The sequence below is a fragment of the Amblyraja radiata genome, chromosome 4 (assembly GCF_010909765.2).
Source record: "Amblyraja radiata isolate CabotCenter1 chromosome 4, sAmbRad1.1.pri, whole genome shotgun sequence".
NCBI lineage: Eukaryota > Metazoa > Chordata > Chondrichthyes > Rajiformes > Rajidae > Amblyraja > Amblyraja radiata.
This window is the reverse complement of record NC_045959.1, coordinates 50,799,396-50,818,649: the sequence shown is the minus strand read 5'-3', so window position 1 is coordinate 50,818,649 and position 19,254 is coordinate 50,799,396. Positions and strand designations below refer to the sequence as shown.

The window sequence follows — 19,254 nt, the reverse complement described above, 5'->3', positions numbered from 1 at the left end:
GAGGAATAATCGATCCGCCTCCCATTCGCGCTATTTTAAAAAAAAATCGCTGGACAATTTAATATTTGGATTAAAATAAAAAATGACTTTGAACGTCCTCAACGCCTACAACGTGACAAATCGCAAGAATGGGATGAAACAGAGTGCAAGTCGTCTATTTTACCTATAATCTTGCTTCTTGGGATGGCTTTAATCTAATTTTACGTTGCGAAAATGTGATTTGGGCCCCGTACGAATCGGCAATGTTTTTCCTGCTGATATGGGGTTCAAATTCACTGCAAATGCAACGTTCCAATCGATCACGTTCCAGAAGCAAGATGATTAAAATGCCCATTTTCTTTGGAGATAAGCCGTCTAAAGTGTCTGTATTTTGTGTTATTCTCTCTCTCCATGATCATTATTTTTAAACTAAATATTCACAACAGTTTGAGTCACATGTATTGTGCAAAAAACAATAATTTGATTATATTTTGGGTAGATGTTTCTAGATTAATTTATGGGAATTAAACATTAAATTCCTTCCATCTGGCATATACATTCATGACAGTGAGATTTAAAAATCATGTTATATTGTGAATTCTTGTGTGAATGGAATTAGTTTGTTATTTGGATACTTAGGCTATTAAAAAAAATTATCCTTTTCTTAAGAAATGGAATCTACAGGACATTATTAATGGGAAAGTAGTGGGCAGAAAGGCATGTCATGCGTGGTTTGAAGAGCAAAAACTTGTAGTTTACAATGCCAAAATTGAAAAGTTGAGGAAAAACAAGGTGTGCAGAGTTGCTTATTGGTTACAATCACAAGGAGTATGATGATGCTACTGATTATGATATGCCAAAGTACCAGCTAGTAACTGATCTTCTCCATAAAGACTTGGTCTATTGCTAGAAATTGTAATTTATTTACATATCTGTTACGGACTTACAGCATATAATACAATAATATTAAAGTTCTGATCTTGAGAATATCACATGTTTGAATTTTCAAGGCAGTCTGGGTGTTTCTATGTCCGTCACAACGGTTAATTTTGTAATTAGCTACAATAAGGAAATTAACTAATTATATGCTTTAATTTCAGGTCATCCAAGTAAGATGATTTATATTTGTTTCAGAATGCTTCAATCTATAATAACTGAACATTTCATTCAGTTCTCTTAATTTTTAAGAAAGTTATGGGCTTTTGACTGTCCTCGATCACAGCTTTTGTGTTAAGTCAATGGAAAAGCAATAGGGAACAAGATGCTAATTTCCGAGTATGAAAATGGCCATAACTTTTTTAATACTGAAGATATGAAAGTGATTTAGGTGTCAGATTAAACTTATTTTTATGTTTTATCCGATGAGATAAATTGTAGACTTGATTTTTAAAATCTCAAAATTTTGTAACATTGCTAGTTACAGTGCTGCAGACCCGGGTACAATCCTGTCTATGGGTGCTATTGTACGGCGTTTGTACATTCTCCCCATGACCGCGTGGATTTTAATTGGGTGCCCAGGTTTCCTCCCACACTCCAAAGACGTATAGGTTTGTTGATTAATTCACTTCTGTAAATTATAAAATTGTCCCTAGTGCGTAGGTTAGTATTAGTGTACGGGTTGATCGCTGGTCAACGTAGACACGGTGGGCCGAATGGCCTGTTTCCATACTGTATCTCTAAACTAAACGAAACTTAAAGAGGTACTAGAGGCATTTCCTATCACAACATTCAAAATTTGGACAGGTTCATGGATTAGAGGGATAGGGGTCAAAAGCAGGCAGGGAGGACTAGTATAGATGGGGCTTATTGGTCAGCATGGGCAGGTTGGGCTGAAGGGCCTGTTTCCACACTATGACTCAATGCCTCACTAGTACATGAGATTTAGTATAGTTTAGAAATACTTCCCTTTGGCCCACTGAGTCTACACCGACCAGTGATCCCCGCACACCAACACTACCCTACACACTAGGGACAGTTTACAATGTTACCAAGCCAATTAACCAACAAACCTGTACGTCTGGAGTGGGGGAGGAAACCGGAGATCCTGGAGAAAACCCACGCAGTCACAGAGAGAACGTGCAAACTCTGTACAGACAGCACCCGTACTCAGGATCGGACCCAGGTCCCTGGCGCTGTAAAGCAGCAACTGTACCGCTGCGCCACCATGCCAGAGGATGCTGGTTTAACAACAAAAAAGGCACAAAGTGCTGGAGGTACCATAAATGTGGTCTGACATACACAAACGTGTCTGTAGCCAGGCACTTAATGGGCACAACAGAGGCTGCTTGTGCTCATGTTGACTCCCAGCAGTTGCCAGAGTATGAAGAATTAATCACCTTCCCGTGGGCACAGCTATGATCTTTTCATTCCAAAGACATGGAACCATGAGTTATGCTGGACTGAAACCTTCACTGCCTCTTCCAGCACACTTCACAGTGCCAATGGACCTGGGCATTCACTGGGTCCTCATTTCCCTTTGACCAATCTCTGCCTTAAGCTAAATCTAGTGCTGCCTTTCAGTCCTCATTCCTGTGTGTATTACTCACATGGAGGTTCGATTGTTGCACCTCAGTCAAGGTAGTCAAGTTTAGTTTATTGTCACGTGTACTGAGGTACTGTGAAAAGCTTTTGCTGCGTGCTAACCAGTCAGTGGACTGACTTCCATGGCTATCTGAACTACACTTCTTCCCACCCTGCTTCCTGTAAGGACTCCATCCCCTACTCCCAATTCCTCCGTCTACGCCGCATCTGCACGCAGGATGAGGCGTTCCACACCAGGGCATCTGAAATGTCCTCATTCTTCAGGGAACGGGGGTTCCCCTCCTCCACCATAGATGAGGCTCGCACCAGGGTCTCTTCCATACCCCGCAACACTGCTCTCTCTCCCCATCCCCCCACTCGCAACAAGGGCAGAGTCCCCCTAGTCCTCACCTTTCACCCCACCAGCCGTAACATACAACAAGTAATCCGCCGTCAGTTTCGCCACCTCCAACGTGACCCCCACCACTCGCCACATCTTCCCATCTCCCCCCATATCTGCCTTCCGCAAAGACCGCTCCCTCCATAACTCCCTTGTCAATTCTTCCTTTCCCTCCCAGTTCGAAGGTCTCGAATGAGGGAGATGGGAGGTCAGCACCACTCTCTAGTTGTTGATAGGATGGTTCATTTGTTTGATGACAGCTGGGAAGAAACTGTCCCTGAATCTGGAGGTGTGCGTTTTCACACTTCTTTACCTTTTGCCCGATGGGAGAGGAGTGGAGGGAATGACCAGGGTGAGACTGGTCCTTGATTATGTTGGTGGCCTTGCCGAGGCAGTGAATCTGGCACCCTGTTCAGTAGTTGCCGAGTGTCCGTGCCAGGCCTCATGTTGCTTGGTGTGGACTTGTCCAAGCAGCAGAATGAGGGCCAAGGATTTTTCAGCCATTTTCTCCTGCTTCCTCCACCCCTGGATTACACGTGTTCCAACTACAATTCCATCCTTCACTGTTTGGGTCCATTCAAGTTTTGAGACGTCTGCCAAGTGTTCGGTGTTCACTGCATCACTGCTCTCTTCGTCCATTCTTCAAGATACCAGTGGGCTGAGAGAGGGCCTTTTCCTGTGCTCATGACCATGACTATGAATTGTAGTCTTTATAATATTTAAAAAAACATTTGGACAGGAAAGTAGAGAGAAAAGATATGGAGGGATATGGGACAAAGACGGGCAAGTGGGTCTAGCTTAGATGGGTCACCTTGGTCGGTCGGCATGGGAGAGTTGGGCTGAAGGGCCTGTATGACGCTTAGGTTCAAATGCTTCATATTGTATGATGCTTAAGTTCAAGTACTTCATAGAATTATGTGCAGGAAGGAACTGCAGATGCTGGTTTAAACCAAAGATAGACACAAAATGCTGGAGTAACTCAGCTGGACAGGCAGCATGTCTGGAGAGAAGGAATGGGTGACGTTTGAAGAAGGGTCTCGACCCAAAACTTAACCCATTCCTTCTCTCCCGAGATGCTGCCTGTTCTGCTGAGTTACTCCAGCACTTTGTGTCCAGCTTGAGAGCATTAATTGTGTTCAGAACTGATCACCAGATCAAGATTAACGCAAGCATGATAAAGCTCAGCAAAAGGCTTCTAACTCCTTCTTGCATGGTGCAACTCCTGGAGAAGCCCACCACAAGTCAGCAGATGATTACATTGTCTTAAGCTGCTGATTGGGATCTAGTCTGAAGAGTTGTTTAGGAAAGAAATGTATGTGCCCACGATGCACCCATCCCTATCGAGACGAGCTCTATTTATAAACCGGTGCTTCGTTATGTTTTTTTTGGAACACTCTGGCACGCACAAACAGATTACATCTTTGGGGAGTCAGGAGCAGAGGAGATTCACTTGGGAAAGCCCACACGGGAACAGAACGAGCAGTTTGTGTGTTTGCTGACAATGACTTTTGTTTGCTCCAACTCTCCGGCAGCTCAAATTTAGCTCAAACAAAACAAAAACAGAAAACCCCACCCAGTTAAACCCTACGGTCGTGGAGACCCACGAGGGCCCCTTCCACACCACGTCACACACCTGGAAGTTCTGGCTCCAAAGAAATAAGGTCAAAGATGTGGTTTACATGCTCTGGGCAGTACATGCTTCCAACAACGGGCCTGCTGCATTCAATTGCTTTTGGCATGTTACTGCTCTAGAGATGTGGTATGGTTACAATTTCCTGCAGCTTAATCAAGACCCATCATGGATCAAGAGTCTATAATTGCCAAATGGATTTGGCCCATATCCTTCTAAAATGTTCCTGTCCAAGCAACCAACATAACCAAAGAAGACAAAGTGCTGGAGTAACTGTGGGTCAGGCAACATCTCTGGAGAACATGGATAGGTGACGTTTCTGGTTGGGGGCCTTCTACAAACTGAGGAAGGGTCCTGATCCAAAACGTCATCTAGAGACTGAAGAAGGGTCCCGATACGAAACGTGGTCCTATTTCTGACTGGTACATCTATAGACTCGATGAACAATCAACATGGAAGAGTACAGGAACAGGCCCTTTGGCCCACAATGTTTGTGCCGAACACACTGCCAAGTCCATCTGTTATCCACCTGTGTATAATCCATATCCCTGCATTCCCTGAGTCGGTTCATGTTTCGCAAATGCCGCCATCAGATCTGTCTCAACCGAAGCTACAGAAACTTACAAAATTCTTAAGGGGTTGGACAGGCTAGATGCAGGAAGATTGTTCCCGATGTTGGGGAAGGCCAGAACAAGGGGTCACAGTTTAAGGATAAGGGGGAGGTCTTTTAGGACCGAGATGAGAAAAACATTTTTCACACAGAGAGTGGTGAATCTCTGGTATTCTCTGCCACAGAAGGTAGTTGAGGCCAGTTCATTGGCTATATTTAAGAGGGAGTTAGATGTGGCCCTTGTGGCTAAAGGGATCAGGGGGTATGGAGAGAAGGTAGGTTCAGGATACTGAGTTGGATGATCAGCCATGATCATATTGAATGGCGGTGCAGGATCGAAGGGCTGAATGGCCTACTCCTGCACCTATTTTCTATGTTTATATGTAACCGCTGATCCCAGCAGTACGTTCCAGGCACTCACCACCCACTATGTAAATAAACCCGCACATCTCCTTCAGACATTGTCCCTTTCATCGTCTGGTATTTGATTTTTCTATCCTGGAAAAAAGATTCTGACTGTCTACCCTATCAATGCAGCTCATCATTTTATATATCTCTATCCGGTCTCCCCACAACTCCAGTGTTCCAGAGAAAACAATCCAAGTCTGTTCAACCTCTCCCTGTAGCTGATACCCCCAAGTTCAGATATAATTCTGGTAAACCTCCTCCACATCCTTTACAAAGCTTCCACATCCTTCCTGTAATGGGGTGGCCAGAACTGCACACAATACTCTAAATGTGAATGAAGAAGGTTGCCCACCCATCCTTTTTCTCCAGGGATGCTGCCTGACCCACTGAGTTACTCCAGCACTTTGTGTCTACCTTTGCTATAAACCAGCATCTGCAGTTCTTTGTTTCTACATTTTGAGAGTCTGAATACAGGTCCCGACTCGAAAAGTCACCCATCCTTTTTCTCCAGAGATGTGGTCAGTCTCGCAGTTACTGCAGTACTTTCTGCTTATCTTTGCTATTAACTAGCAACTAGAGAAAGAGATACAGATACAGAGTGGAACATGCCCTTTGACGTACTGAGTCCACGTCAACCAGCAATCCCCGCACACTAACACTATCCTACACACACTGGGGACAATTTACAATTTTACCAAGTCAATTAGCCTACGTCTTTGGAGTGTGGGAGGAAACCAGAGATCCCAGAGAAAACCCTACGCGGTTACAGGGAAAACTTACAAACTCTGTACAGATAGTGTCTGTAGTCAGGATCGAACCCGGGCCTCTGGCATTGTAAGGCAGCAACTCTACCGCTGCGCCACCGTGCCTCCCGTAAAGTTCTGCAGTTCTTGATTCTAAATGTGACATCAGCAGTACTGCAGTGATGCATCGTAGCAATGGGTCTCACAGCCAGGAACCATTCAAATATATTTATTTACTGTGAAGTAAGTTTATGATCACACTTCCCTCAGAGAAGCACACTAGATGTTAGTGAAAAGGCACTTGCCACACAAATTGGTGCCATAAATAATGTTCCTAACTTCTACAAACTAACAAGCCAGCCACAATGATCAACAGGAGCAGCCTATAGTCAGACCCTGTGAGTGAAAATGCAAAGCTTTTCATTTAGTTTATACCCTTTATCCTGTATCTGCACATGTGGACAGCTTGATTGTAATCATGTATTGTCTTTCCGCTGACTGGTTAGCATGCAACAAAACAGCTTTTCACTGTACCTCAGTACATGTGACAACAAACTAAATTAATTACATTTTTGAGATGCACTTATTTCACCGAGTCCACGCCGTACATCAATCGCCCGTTCACACTAGTTCTATGATATCCCAGATTCACATCCACTCCCAACACACTAGGGGAAATTTACAGAGCCAATTAACCTTTACAGGCAGCAACTTTACCCGCTGCGCCACCGTGCAGCTATTATACCATCCATGAGGAAGTATTTGTTCCTCTAAGATCAACTCTAAGATCAGAGGCAGCAGAGAGTTCTACCTAGGCTCTGATAGATACAAAGTACTGGAGTAACTCAGCGGGCCAGGCAGAGAAAAGAGATAGGTGATGTTTCGGATCGAGACCCTGCCTCAGACCGGGCCCAAAACTTCACCTATCCTTTTTCTCCGGAGATGCTGCCTGACCTGCTGAGTTCGTCCAGCACATTGTGTCTATTTTTGGTATAAACCAGCATCTGCTGTTGTTTCTACTTTCTAACGACTCAATCAGTAGACACAGGGGAGAGATATCAGATCCGTATCCATTACAGATTTTATAAAAACCTCAGCATTCCCTCTTCAGGCAATTAGAATCTGCTTAATTAGAACCAAATCAATCCTTTGGGACATGCTATTATTATGGTACGGATGATACCTGGTGATTAGAGTCACAGTCATACAGTGTGGAAACAGTGTGGAAACTTGCCCACACCGACCAACATGTCCCAGCTACACTAGTCCCACCTGCCTGCATTTGGCCCATATCCCTCTAATCCTGTCCTTTCCATGTACCTGTCTAATTGTTTCTTAAACATTGAGATAGTACCTGCCTCAACTACTTCCTCTGGCAGCTCGTTCCATACATACACCACCATTTGTGAAAATTAAAACAGTTCCTGAAGATTCTCTGAAAAATCAAAACTACCCAGCCAGAAAAAGCAAAAAATACATATATTGTTGAACAGCCAAGTGTGGATAAATAGCTCAGCAGCTGCTTGCCATACTTGGCTTATTCTGCCTCACACTAATTGCCAACCTCCTCCACGGGTCTCTCTAAACAGGGACTCACGCTGGGATGTCAGATCTTGCTCAAGTCCACACTTCCTGGAGAGTGTGGGGAGGCCGTTTGTTGCTGGCGGCAATCTCAGTCCAACGCAATCCTGTCCACTTCTCGCATGTCCGTGTGGCAGGGGGGTGGCGATCGGTGTAGGTCCTTCTGTCACTGGTGCTTGGCACCAGCTAGAGAAATAGTGTGGCTTCCCTCTGTATTCAGTGAGAGAATTAAGGGAGGGCACTGGTAAATGGGGAATTAGGGGAGGGCACTGGTAAATGTGGAATTAGGGGAGGGCACTGGTAAATGGGGAATTAGGGGAGGGCACTGGTAAATGGGGAATTAGGGGAGGGCACTGGTAAATGGGGAATTAGGGGAGGGCACTGGTAAATGGGGAATCAGGGGAGGGCACTGGTAAATGGGGAATTAGGGGAGGGCACTGGTAAATGGGGAATCAGGGGAGGGCATTGGTAAATGGGGAATTAGGAGAGGGCACTGGTAAATGGGGAATTAGGGGAGGGCACTGGTAAATGGGGAATCAGGGGAGGGCACTGGTAAATGGGGAATTAGGGGAGGGCACTGGTAAATGGGGAATTAGGGCAGGGCACCAATAAATACAGATTCAGGGAAGGGCACTAATAAATGGAGAGAAAGGGGGAAGAGAAAGGGGGCAAGAGAAAAGGGGTAGGGGGAGAGAGCATGAGTAGAGAGTGTAAGAGGGGGTAGAGCAAGAGAGTGGGGAGAGGGGGAGAGGGGGAGAGGGAGAGAGGGGGGAGAGAGAGAGAGAGGGGCGAATGATAGCTTTCAATTCAGTCTTTGCCTTCAGCCCAACAACAAAATACTCCCGGGCAGCCGAACATTTCCAGCTTTTCCCATCTTCATTTCAATCTCTGCCCAAGTTCCTTCCACAAAAAAGGACACTTCACCATCAAGTCAGTTTTTAAATTTAGATTCTAGATGACCTGATCCCCACAACTTCTGCAGCCCAAGAATCTATCTTGGCCTTGAATGTTTTCGATTGAATCCAAGACAACTTTAGTTTGAATCCAAGAGGACTTGGAAGTTTTTCAACCCCCTCATCGCTGCCTGAAGCAACTGAATGACTTCATTAAAACATCATTGTGTTCAGTGCTAACGTCAATTGATTGATTCAAAGATACAGCATGGAAACAGGCCCTTCAGCAAACCGTGCCTGCACTGACCATCGATCAACCGCCTATACTTGTTCTACGGTATTCCACTTTTTCATCCACTCCTTACTAACTAGGGGCAATTTACAAAGGGCCAATTAGGCTACAGATCAGCATCATTTCTTTAGTATTTGTGAGGAGATCGGAGCACCCGGAGGAAACTAATGCAGTCAGGGAGAACATGCAAACACACACAGTCGAGATTGAAGCTGGATCTCTGGCACCGTCTGCACAGTGGTAGAGCTGCTGCCTTACAGCACCAGGGACCTGGGTGACTCCAAAGACGTGCAGCCCCCACCCACCATCCTTCATGAAGCTTTACAGTTCACAACTATGTATTGCTTTTGTGCTCACACCTGTTTCTATCCAATAATCTGCCTATCAAGGAACCCCCGTGCCTGAGGCAATATGTTGTCGGCTAAGATTTATCCGGCCCTCTCTTCACTCCCTGACTTTTTAACCCCCACCCCCCCCACACACACAACTGCAATCAGACTGACGAAGGGTCTCGACCTGAAACATCACCTATCCATTTTCTCCAGAGATGCTGCCTGAGTTACTCCAGTATTCTGTGTCTTTCTTTGGTGTAAAGCAGCACCTGCAGTTCCTTGTTATTACTCCTTCCTTTGTACATCTTTTTGATGTCGCACTAACATCACCATTCTGGTGTTCGCTTTGGTATTGGATTCTTATTTCACATGTTGTGAGGTACTTGTTTTGCATGCTACCCAAAGTAGTCGTACCATTACACGAGTATATCAGGTAGTGCAAATAAGGAAAGGCAAATGAGAAAATATACTGAGTGAAGGATAGACTATTTTAGACGTTTAGAGATACAACGCGGAACTAGGACTCGGCCCACCGAGTCCGCTCCGACCAGCGATTAGAACGGGGTCGAGGAAACACTTTTTCTCACAGAGAGTGGTGAGTCTGTGGAATTCTCTGCCTCAGAGTGCAGTGGAGGCAGGTTCTCTGGATGCTTTCAAGAGAGAGCTAGATAGGGCTCTTAAAAATAGCGGAGTCAGGGGATATGGGGAGAAGGCAGGAACGGGGTACTGATTGGGAATGATCAGCCATTATCACATTGAATGGCTCAAAGGGCCGAATGGCCTACTCCTGCACCTATTGTCTATTGTTACCCCCCCGCACGTTAGCACTATCCTACACACACCGGGGACAATTTATAATGTTGACTGTCGTCCATTAACCTACAAACCTCTTTGGAGTGTGGGAGGAAACCGGAGCACCTGGACAAAAACCAACACGGTAACGGGGTGAACGTGCAAACCCCATACAGAGAGCACTCGTAGTCAGGCACGGTAGAGTTGCTGCCTTACAGCCCCAGAGATCTGGGTTCGATCCTGACCACGGGTGCCATCTATACGGAGTTTATACGTTCTCCCCGTGACCTGCGTGGGTTCTCTCCGGGTGCTCCAGTTTCTTTGCACACTACAAAGACGTCCAGGCTTGTAGGTTAAAATTGTAAATTGTCCCTAGTGTGTAAGATAGTGTTAGTGTGCGGGGATCGTTGGTTGGCGTGGAGTCGCAGGGGGCGAAGGGCCTGTTTCCAAGCAACATTTCTAAACTAAACATCTCCTTTAAACTTTGACCCTCACCTAACAGCTACGCCTCAAGTCTTTGACATTTCCACCCTGGGAAAACAGTTCTGACCATCAGAAAAAAGGAACGATGTCCTAAAACATACCCATTTCCCAACTACTTTTAATTTAACCACATCTTTAACCTCCTTAGATGGCCACACATGAATCACTGTACTTGTGGAATTTTGTTTTTCAGTTTTTGAATATTTTTAATTACTTCTTTACAAGCTTGCCATATTTAATTTAAAAATCTCTTCTCGAATTTCCCAATGACTAATGGATGCCTCATGGTTCAGTTTAATTTCAAGACTCTCAAATTGTATAAAGAAAATGTACCATATTGTGATCGCATTTCATCTAGGTCCCTCTCCTAGAAATGATTAACTAATGTTTATTATTTTAACTAATCATTTCTCAGTAAAATAGCCCAGTTCCATAGTTATCTCCATGACATCTTGCTTCAGTAAAAGTTATCCTCAACATTTCTTACACGAAGTGGCAGAGTAGCAGAGCTGCTACCTTACAGCGCCAGACCCGGGTTCGACCCATAAAGGGCTGTCCCACTGCGGCGACCTAATCTGCGAGTTTAGAAGAGTTTGCCCTTGACTCAAACTCAAAGCATGGTCGACACGTGATCCTAGGAGGTCCTATGAGGTCGCTGGAACTCTCCTTCATGCTCGAGGGAAGTTCCCGCGGACGGTCGATCCAGCTCGAGGTTTTCCAGGCGAGTGCCCTCGAGCTTGAAGGTCGAAGGCAACTCTTCTTAACTCGCGGATTAGGTCGCCGCAGTGGGACAGCCCCTTAACTACGGGTGGAGTCTTTAGGGAGTTTGTACGTTCTCCCCGTGACCGCATGGGTTTTCTCCGGGATATCCGGTTTCCTCCTACACTCCAAAGATGTACAGGTTTGTAGGTTAATTGGCTTAAGCAAGAATTGTAAATTGTCCCTAGTTTGTAGGATAGTGTTAGTGTGCAAGGATCGATGGTCAGAGCAGATTCATTGGGCCTGAAGAGCCTGTTTCGCGCTGTACCTCTTAACTAAACTAAACTAATTTGAAATTAGACACAAAATGCTGGAGTAACTCAGCAGGACAGGCAGCATCTCTGGAGAGAAGGAATGGGTGACGTTTCAGGTCGAGACCCTGCTTCAGATTGATGTCAGGGGAGTGGGCGGTACATAGATACCTTTCCAACAGATCCCACTTCATCTCTCTCCACAACCACACCTCTGCTACAGCCACAGTCACTCAAGGCGTTCCCCAAGGCTCCGTACTCGGCCCCCTCCTCTTCATCATCTACATCCTCCCCCTTGGTCAGATACTCCGCCACTTCAATCTGGACTTCCACTGTTACGCTGATGACACCCAGATTTACCTTGGCACCAAATCCCCCACAACCCCCCCTCTCCCATATCAACTCCTGTTTGTCAGCTATAAAAACCTGGATGCAACATAATTTCCTCAAACTCAACAGCGATAAGACAGAATTCCTCCTCATAGGCTCCAAAGCCACACTCAGCAAAATCAATAACCCCACTATCACCATCGACGGCACCACTGTCTCCCCATCTCCCCAGGCCCGCAACCTTGGCGTGATCTTTGATTCCACCCTCTCCCTTGAGCCTCACATCCGCCATGTCATTAAAACCTCCTTCTTTCATCTCCGCAACCGCCAAACTCAGACCCTCTCTCACACCGCCCGCTGCTGAAAGACTCATCCATGCCTTCATCTCCTCCCGACTGGACTATTGCAACTCACTTCTCCTTGGCATCAGCTCCACCTACATCAACCGACTCCAACTGGTCCAGAACGCAGCCGCCCGACTCATCACCCATACCAAATCCTGGCATCACATCACTCCAGTCCTCAAACAACTTCACTGGCTTCCCATCTCCCACCGGATCACCTACAAAATCCTGATCCTCACCAAAATCCTGATCCTCATCCTTACAAAGCCCTCCACCATCTGGCCCCCTCATCTCACTGACCTCCTCTCCCCCTACCAACCCTCACGGTCCCTCAGATCCACATCAGCTGGTCTCCTCTCCATCCACAAGTCCAACCTCCGCAGTTTTGGGGACAGAGCCTTCTCCAGGGCAGCCCCAGGCTCTGGAACTCCCTCCCCCAACTGATCCGCAATTCCGTGTCCCTCACCATCTTCCAGTCCCGCCTCAAGACCCATCTCTTCACCTCTGCCTATCCTTAGCCCCACGTCCCTTTTCATCTGTGCATTAATTGCCTCATACTGTGTTTTGTATTGAATTCTGTATTTACTTTGTGTACTAGTCATGTCTCTACTATTTATTTCATTCCCCTTACATGTTTTTCCTCTACCTGCTAAATTTTTGTAAGGTGTCCTTGAGACTCTTGAAAGGCGCCCATAAATAAAATTTATTATTATTATTATTATAGATAAAATGTGGTCGGAGACAGTAAGACTGGTGGGAGAATTGGGAAGGCGATGGAGAGAGAGGGAAAGCAAGGGCTACTTGAAGTTAGAGAAGTCAATGGCGCTCATACTGCTGGGGTGCAAGCTACTCAAGCAAAATCTGAGGTGGTAAATCAAAACTAAATCAAAACTAAATTGAGTTGCTCGATCTGTATAAAGATTGAAAATCTCTTGATTATCGAATCATTTTTGCAAAATGTTTTTTTTTAAAGTTATTTCTCTCCCCAACTGTGTAGCTGGTGCCAAGGGTTGATAAACTACTCCAAGCAGTGTTTATAATCCCTGTTTATCTCTATCCATCCTGACTCTAATTGTTTCTCTTCTGGGACAAGATTATTTGCTATTATTTTCTTTCATTCATCCTTTATTTTAGGGCATCTTTGCCTCACGTTCCTTCTGACTGTTCTTTCCAAATGGTTAGACTCATAGAGTCATACAGTGTGGAAATAGCCCCAACACCCACACCGGCCAACATGCCCCAGCTACACTAGTCCCACCTGCCTGCGTTTGGCCCATATCTCTCTAAACCGGTCCTATCGATGTACCTGTCTAAATGTTTCTTAAATGCTGCTCATGTCTGTTCTGTCATTCAATAAAACCCAGTAGTCACAGGGATTATGTGGAAACACCACACAGACAGCACCCGCGGTCAGGATCGAACCTGGGTCTCTGTTAGTGTAAGGCTTCACCTCTACCGTTGCGCCCACAATTTAGTCTAGTTTAATTTAGAGATACAGCTTTTAAATAGGCCCTTCAGCCGACCAAGTCCATGTCGGCCATAGATCACCCGTTCTATGTAAAAGACCACCTAGTTCTATGTTATTCCACTTTGATTCCCACACCCTGCACACCAAGGGAAATTTACAGAGGTTAACTAACCTACAAACCCGCACGTCTTTGGGATGTGGGAAAAAACTGGAGCACCCGGAGGAAACCCACGCTGTCACAGAGAGAACGTGCAAACTCCGCATGGAGAGCACCAGAGGTCAGGATCGAACCCAGCTCTCTGGCGTTGTGAGGCAGCACCTCTCCCGCTGGCCATTATGCCAATGTCCTTTGACCAATCTGACTATTGGTTTCAACTCCACTTTCTTGACTGCCCCGAGGTCATCTAGTAACTAAAAATCTATCTCGATTTTCAATGTGTTCAACGAATTCAACCCCAGAGTACCCCTGGGGCAGGACAGTGGTAGAGAAAGCCATTGCTTCGCAATGCCCCCTCAAAGAAGTTCATAAATCATAGGTGCAAAAGTAGCCCATTGAGTTTACTCCACCATTCAATCTTTCCTTTCCAACCACACTCTCCTGCCTTCTCCCCGTAACTCTTGACACCATTTATTAATTGGCACACAATTAAGTATCTGTCAATCTCCACCTTTAAATTACCCAATGATGGCCTCCACAGCAGTCTGTGGCAATGAATTCTACAGATTCACTGCTCTCTGACTACAGAAATTCCTCCACATCTCCTTTCTAAAGGTACATTCTGAGGCTATGCCTTCTAGTTCTAGACTCCCATGAGTGGAAACATCCTCTCCACATCCACTCTATCCAGGCCTTTCACTATTCGGTAAGATTCAATGAGGTCCCCCCTCATGTGAAGAAAGGTCCCCAATCCTTTTTCTCCACAGATGCTGACTGACCCACTGAGTTACTCCAGCACTTTGTGTCTGTCTGTAGTATGATTTGACTGGATGACACACAGAATAAGCTTTGCGCTTATCTAGGTACACGCGATGATAATAATATAAACTAGCCTGTTTAACAGTCTGAGATTACGTGGACGTTTTGAGTCGGGATGCTTCTTCAGACCCTTGCAGCAAAACCCTCTCTACACGGACAGCACCAGGGGTCAGGATCGAACCCAGATCTCTGGCGCTGTGAGGTACAACCTTTACCGCTACGCCAATATGCCAATGTCCATTGACCAATCTATCAGTTGCAACTCCACTTTTTTGACTGCCCCCCATCTCTCAGCTTGCAGCATAACGTCCTCTCTAGTTTTGTGCTCAATCCCTCTTGCAATAACCATTAATAACAAATGCTTTGTGCATTCACATACAACAGCTTTAATTTGAGCTCTCTCCTATTTTGCGATGCATTAGTGTGTTTGTGCATTACTGCCCTTCCTGTCACACACATCACCATTTCCTCACTTAAACTCTCCCCTCTTTTATTCCTTTAAGTTCTAATTATGCAATTCACAGAGCACTGGTTTTGGTTCATGCTCAACGGAAACCTCTCTCGGTGGAATAAGCTCTCTCTTCACTTGTGTCAGCAGCTACGTTTCCGATCCACTTAGGGCTCCGCCGATTAGAGCGTTGTTCAGTTAATAATCCCAGGTTCATTATCTTTGCATTTTAATTTGGTCCTTAGCTTTGACAGAATCTCGATCCTCTTCCCAGCGCTGTTGTTGGGTGCTAGGTGGACCACAGTGGATGCAGCTGGACAAAGGATGACCTTGCAGGTCAGAATTAGGCCATTCGACCCACCGAGTCTACTCCACCATTCAATCATGGCAGATGTATCTTTCCTTCTCAGCCCCATTCTCCTGCTTTCTTCCCATAACCCCTGACACCTTACTAATCAACAATGTCAATCTCCACCTTAAAAATATCCATTGACTTGGCCTCCAGAGCCGCCGAGCTTATCCTCCTGCACTATAAGGAATAAAATCCCAGCCTCTTCTACCTCTCCCTATAGCTCAGGTCCTCAAGTCCTGGCAACATCCTCGTAAATCATCTCTTCACATCTTGGTCCCCATACCTGTCTGACATGCAATTACACCCATTAATTCTTCACTCCTGCTCAAATCCAGGCCAGCGCTCGACCTCAGTGGTACGACTGCCTTCAGGATCTCACTGTCCAGGTAAACCACCCCCCCCCCCCCCCCCCCCCCCCGCTTCCCCGCTTCCCCCCATGCTTCTAGGGGCAGCAAGGTGGCACAGCGGTAGAGTTGCTGGTTTACAGCAGCAGATGCCCGGGTTCGATCCTCACTACGAGTGCTATCTGTTTGGAGTTTGCACGTTCTCGCCGTGACCTGCTTGCGTTTTCTCTGGGTGCTCCGGTTTCCTTCCACTCTCCAAAGATGTGCAGGTTTGTAGGTTAATTGGCTTTGGTAAAATTGTAAATCGTCACTAGTGTGTAGGATAATGCCAGCGCAGACTCGGTGGGCCGAAGGGCCTGTTTCCACGCTGTACCAAAACTAAAATAAACTAAAGCATATTCAATGATCTACATTACTGACTTTTATCTTTTGGACAGCTGTAACCTTACATGTCAAACTCTCACTAATTTACACTAAACCTCTGCCAGTAAAAGTTAGACAAAGGATGATATCCTATAAACCATAATATCGAGGAACAATTTACCACCTCTTTCCCCTTCTCTACTGGATTCTAATAACCAAGTTTCCAAATTTAGTAACCTGTTAAAGTCACACACTATTCAAAAACACTGTGCAAACCACTATAAATTGGCTGTGATCACTAGGTAAATAAGATCATAAGACATAGGAGCAGAATTAGGCCATTCAGCTCATCAAGTCTGTTCCGTCATTCCATCCTGGCTGATCTATCTTTCCCTCTCAACCCCATTCTCCTGCCTTCTCCCCATAACCTTTGACGCCCTTACAAATCAATAACCTGTCAATCTCAGAGTTAAAAATACCCAATGTCGGTCTCCACAGCCGTCTGTAGCAATGAATCCCACAGATTCACCCTGATGAAAGAAATTCCTCCTCAGCTCCATTCTAAACGTACGTCCTTTTATTCTGAGGCTGAATATTGAGAAAAATGAGTATTAAATATGCAAGGAAATGTCCTTTTCAATATTGTCACTGCTGCGTAAAAATGTCATTGTTCTGTTTTGGGACATATGACAATTAAATACTCTTGACACTTGAACCAAGGTTAATGCAGTCTTTTCCATGTATTTGAGCTGAATTTTACTAAGAAAGCAGAATAGATGAACGCAAGAGGAAAAAATAATCAAATTTTGGCCTGTACCCAGATTTTCCTAATCGTATCCTGAATGTAAACTTCATGTTATTGTTAAAAATACTTAATTTCCACAGAATCAACCATTTTCAAGGGAGAGTAAGATTTAGCTCCTAGGGCTAAGGGAATCAAGGGATATGGGGAAAAAGCCAGAATGGGGTACTGATTGGGGATGATCAGCCATGATATTATTGAATGGCGGTGCTGGTTCGAAGGGCCAAATAGCCTACTCCTGCACCTATTTTCTATGTTTCTATAATTGAAATGACAGGATTTACATTTTGACCTAACTCACAGCTGGTAAAACCGGATGGCTCTTAAAGGTTCATCGTAAACTTTGGAAAGTTGTTGTCATACAAGGAAAACATCAAAGGGTTAGCAGACACAGGAGATACCTCACCTTCTCTGCCTGCATTAGCAACTTGCATGCTTGCTTTTATTACTGTCAAATGTACTGAGGTACTGTGCAAAGCTTTGTTTTGCATGCAATCCAATCAGAATGGCACGGTGGCGCAGCGGCAGAGTTGATGCCTTACAGCGCCAGAAACTCGGGTTCGATCCTGACTACCGGTGCTGTCTGTAACGAGTTTGTGTGTTCTCCACGTGACCGCATGGGATTTCTCCGGGTGCTCCGGTTTCCTCCCATATTCCAAAGACGTGCAAGTTTATAGGTTAATTTGGCTTTGGTAAAAACAATTGTAAATTGTCCTTAGTGTGTGGGATAGTGCAGTGTATGGGGATCGCTGGTCGACCCAGACTTGGTGGGCCAAATGGCCTGTTTTTGTGCTGTATCTCTAAACTAAACCAAAATAAGATCAGATATACCACACATAGATAAAATCAGTTCAATCTCAAGTACAATGGATAGACCAAAGGGGAAGATACCGGGGGCAGAAAATAATTCTCAGCGTTGGAGCGCATCAGTACCTTAGATAAAGTCCAATGTCCTCAATGGGGTAGAGGTGAATCGGTCAGTGGCTTATGGACATTCCCTGGCTTATGGAAAGCCTGACATGAGAGGGGAAGAAGCTGTTCCTGAATCTGATGGTGTGAGATTTTAAGCTTATGTACCTTCTGCCATACAGAAGGGAGAAGAAGGAATGACCGGGGTGTGACAAGTCTTTAATTATGTTGGCTGGTTTTCTGGGGCATAAGTGTAGATGGAATTAATGGTGGGACATCTGGTCTGGTCTGTGGGCTGGGCTACATCTACAACTCTCTGCAATATCTGCCTCATTCTTCAGGTCCTTACCCCCTGAGGTCAAACATTCTCTCCCCTCCACAGTATGGGCGGCACAGTAGCACAGCAGTAGAGTTGCTGCCTGACTGTCAGAGACTCGGGTTTGATCCTGACCACGGGAGCTGTCTGTGCAATTTGCAGATTCTCCCAGTGACCTGCGCCGGGCCCCTACGACCAACCGAGTCCATGTCAACTATTATTTATTTATGCTTAAGAAGGAACTGCAGATGCTGGAAAATCGAAGGTAGTCAAAAATGCTGGAGAAACTCAGCGGGTGAGGCAGCATCTATGGAGCGAAGGAAATAGGCAATGTTTCGGGTCGAAACCCTTCTTCAGACCAAACATGAAGTCAAGTCAAGTCAACTTTATTTGTCACATACACATACAAGATGTACAGTGAAATGAAAGTGGCAATGCCTGCGGCGTTGTGCAAAACAACAGAACAGAACCAGTATTTACATTAAAAAAAAGACATAACAGTAATTACGGGAATCCAGAGCACCCAGAGAAAACCCACGTGGTCACAGGAAGAACGTGAAATCTTCACACATCGACAGCACCCGAGGTCAGGATCGAACAGGCGCTGTGAGGCAGCGGCTCAACCAGTTACCCAAGGATTGTGTAAAATAAACAGGGAGCTTCTTCCCTTGTTGAAGAGAGACAGATCCACAGTGCTGCCTTAATCCAAATTAACGACTAAGAAAATCACGATTAATTATCAAAACTATGCGGATCACAGGCTTATTTAACATTCTTATGTGAAAAACATAGAGTAACAACTTATATAATGAGATCACGCTCCTTGTATACTTCAGTCCCTCTCTAACACATTCAAAACGTTCACATGACCATCAATCTGCAGACTTCCAGGAAAGCTAATGGGCACAGTGGCGCAGTGTTAAGAGTTG

General features: G+C 45.3%; 1 protein-coding gene across 2 annotated transcripts in view; it reads right to left on the bottom strand.

The window, feature by feature from the left end:
• gnal (G protein subunit alpha L) overlaps positions 1–19,254 on the bottom strand; it is a 221,368-nt gene that overhangs the window by 81,051 nt on the left and 121,063 nt on the right. The window lies entirely within an intron of this gene.